The sequence below is a fragment of the Phascolarctos cinereus genome, unplaced genomic scaffold, assembly GCF_003287225.1.
Source record: "Phascolarctos cinereus isolate Bilbo 61053 unplaced genomic scaffold, phaCin_HiC Scaffold_395;HRSCAF=1004, whole genome shotgun sequence".
NCBI classification, from domain to species: Eukaryota; Metazoa; Chordata; class Mammalia; order Diprotodontia; family Phascolarctidae; genus Phascolarctos; species Phascolarctos cinereus.
Window position 1 is genome coordinate 25,687 of NW_027555730.1, and position 3,849 is coordinate 29,535.

The 3,849-nt window shown below is 40.2% G+C and overlaps 1 pseudogene; it reads left to right on the plus strand.

The window, feature by feature from the left end:
• The first annotated feature begins 296 nt into the window (after positions 1-296).
• LOC110204439 (coatomer subunit zeta-1 pseudogene) lies at positions 297-1,278 on the plus strand (annotated as a pseudogene).
• The last annotated feature ends 2,571 nt before the right edge of the window (positions 1,279-3,849 follow it).

Here is a 3,849-nt window from a genome sequence, read left to right on the forward strand (position 1 = left end):
AAGGCAGCCTTTAAATATTTTCATATGAGATTAGATTATTTCTGTTAGCCTGCATCCCTATCCTTACATAGACTTTGATTTTGGTTGATTAGTACACTTCTGATTACATGATCAGGAAACCTTTTTTCCTCTTTTTTAAAATTTCTTTTTAAAAATTAATTTATTTTAGTTTTCAACATTCACTTCCATAAGATTTTGAGTTCCAAATTTTCTCCCCATCTCACCCCTCCCTTCCCCCACCCCAAGACGGCATGCATTTTGAATACCCCTTCTTCTAATCTGCCCTCTCTCCTATCTCTCCCCCACTTCTCTTATCCCTTTCCCCTTCAATCAGGAAACGTTTTTTAAGGAACTATAATATGCTGTCCTCTGTGCTAGAACACTGGGGGATACACATTAAGGGAAAATTATGGTTCTTGTCCTCAAAATGTATACATTCTTGTAGGAGAAATAATATGCACATGATTGTGTCCATATAAAATGGATGTAAAATACATAGGGTAAATAGGAATGAGATGGCTTGGCGGAAGAGCACAAGGGGACTGGGACAAGAAACGACCTGCAAAAAGTGGGATTTGGGCTCAGCGGCTCCACGTCGGCACCAACTGCTGGGCAAGATGGAGGCCTTGATTCTGGAACCTTCTCTGTACACAGTCAAAGCCATCCTGATCCTGGACAATGATAGAGAATGGCTCTTTGCCAAGTACTATGACGACACCTACCCCAGTGTCAAGGAGCAGGCGGCTTTTGAGAAGAACATTTTCAACAGGACCCACCAGACTGACAGCGAGATTGCCCCCTTGGAAGGCCTGACTATGGTGTATAAAGGCAGCATCGACCTCTACTTCTATGTGATTGGCAGTTCCTATGAAAACGGGAATGTTGAGAAGCGAGAACTGTTAGAGAACACGGAAGGACTCTTCCTGGCTGTAGACAAAATCGTAGACGGAGGGGTGATTCTAGAGAGTGACCCCCAGCAAGTGGTACACAGAGTAGCATTACTGGGTGAAGATGTCCCTCTTCTGGAGCAGACTGTGTCTCAGGTACTGCAGCTGGCAAAGGAACAGGTCAAGTGGTCACTGCTTCAGTGAAGACTCCATTACCGCCCTGCTCCCATCATCCCTCCCCAAGCCATTTGTCCACTGTGATGCCCCCACTCCCCCATCCTCACCTCTCTTGCACTGCACTGATGATCTCAGGGCCACTTCAGGGGAACAAGGGCCTTCTATTCTCACCACTTTTCTTTGCCTTCTCTCTTCTTTTTCCTCCTCTTCCCAAAATTATCCTGAAGATCAAAAACTAGGATTCTGTAGTACAAAATGACTTTGTATTTCGTTTGTGTATATTTTAGTTTCCATATGTATGAAGGAAAAATTACTTTGTATTTCCTTTCCCTCTATTTAAAAACATTACTTAGAATTGTCAGCCCCTTGAAGGCAGTGACTGTTTCTTCTTTGTCTTCATATCCCTGATACTTGGCACAACATCTTGCACATAGGAGGTCAGTAGTATATGTTTGGTGAATTGAATCGAGTAGCATTGAATCAAACTGTCAGGCGTTTCGCAAGTATGGGTAAAGTTCCATTATAGTATGTAACATAACAAGGATCACAAAATTATGCAACATTGGGGTGATTGATTTATAGCATTATGTCACTTCATTCATTAAATTATTAGCTCCTTACATTAGATTGTAATTTCATTAGATTGAAAGCTTTGTATCCCCAGCACTTAGTATGGGGCCTGGCATTTGTGTTTTTTAAATAATAACTTAATCACATTGATTGATGATCAATAGCGTCAAGAATTCTCATTATCAATGATGCTGTATAATATGCTCTCAGTCCCATTCTTTAAGTGGACTCCCTGAGAAAAGCCATTGATCATAACATTTTTCACAGCATTTTGGTTCTGCCATCAAGCAATACCAGTTCCCTAGAATTCCCCTGCCACCTTCACTAGAAAAATTCACACAGATTCCTCAGCCACGATAACAATATAGGGCCTCATGCCAAAGACATAAGTGATTGTAAGAGGACAAAGGGATCAGATGAAGAAGAGGTAGCTTATTGAGATGAAATTCTACCTTGGGGACAAATGGTTACCTGGTTGGAATTTGTTGAATAGGAGCCAACCTCTATTTCTTAGACCACCACAGGATCTATGGCAGTATTTTGAGGATTGGCTTAAGAGATACTCAGCTAATGCTGGCAGCTGGATTTGGCTTGGTCTGTGTTATACAATTCCATCATACTTTCGACCATTTTGTTAAATATTACAAAATTATTTCTTCTTTTACAGGGAGAGTCCATCTGCCAACTTGGACCCAGCAGTATTTCTTAATTCTTTTCTGGGCCCAAGTAGGACCCTGCTGATTGAAGGTCGTGTTGAACTCAAAAGAGGCCTGAAGTGTCAGAAACGACACATCTTTCTATTTAATGATTTGTTCGTTGTGGCTAAGGTCAAGTAAGTATCTGAGTAAATGTCTTTATTAAATGCAATAGAATCTTCTCAGCAAAGGGCCATTGTGACCCCGAGGAAAAGAGTCTCCCTAATCGACCCTTGTTTATCATGTGCCAGCCTCTTTTGTGATGAGGGTGTTGTGTTTTCTTTTCACACATTTCTCTTCTTCAAGTGTGCTCATTTCAAGAAGAGTTAAGTGAAGATGTGTTCATTTACGTTGGGCTTGTTTCCACAGTTAACTTGCTTTGTTACCTTGGACAGGACACTTATCTTCTTGGACCTTGGTTTCCTTATCTCTAAAATGAGTGTACTGGACTAAGTGACCTATAATGTCCCTTCTAAGTCTCAAAGAGGTTTTTAATTTAGCATGACCTTTGGTTTTACTCCTGACCTCACAGGGTTGTTGTAACAATAATGCTTCATTAAACCTTAAAGTGTTATTATAAACCGTAGCATTATGCCTGAAAATGGTCATTGGAAACCTCCTAAGCATGCAGGGCCCTTCAGTAAAGGGATTACACTGAACATAATTAAATCTTTCTCTGATGAGTCCTCACTTTTGCAGTGAATGCCCCTCAAGGTCGCTACTTTGACCATCAATCTTGATAGTACCATGTGTCTGTGGATAGATAGTATATGTGTGTGAGACATTGGGCTACATCTTCACTGACCCCAGGATGTTTCCTGGGATTTTATTGTTAAAATAAATGCTTGATAACCTCCCCATTTTTGTCTTTTCTCTTCAAACTGAGTACACTACCCAGCCCCCAAAATTACATTCATTAAGATTTGTGATCAATAAAGGCTTTCCCGGAGATAGCTCTAAACCAGGACTGTCAAGGAATCAGACAGGTGAACTGTGAACATAATTATTCTTGATGTCTAATTATTCACCCTCTAACTTTTATTAGGAATTGATGTTTCAGTGCCAGTGGCCTTCATAAAGGACACAGCTTCATAAAGCAATCCGTGTTATAAATGACTACACATGAGGAAAACTATTCTGTTCCTTCCCTGTAGCCTCCCCTCCCAAACAAACAAAACAACAGCGCAGGTACTGTCTGTGTTAATAAGCAGAAATATATGGTTGGGACAGGGGAAAGGAAAGACAGTGTGGTCTTGAGCCTAATAACAGAAATAGAAATGAACTTTTTAACCTTTTGCTACAAATCAGTGGTACTTCTCTCCTCTCTAATAAGATCTCATTGAGAGAAAGTATTAGGATTGGAAAATGTTTAAAAAAAAAGATAAAGGTACAAGTTTTTCATTTATAATGTATGTATTCAAGAGATTTCATAGCAAAGTAAAATGCCAGAGTTCTAGAAAAGAGTTCATCCAGTACAAACCATACCAAAGAATGATTCCCCTCCTCCACTGCCCATAAAA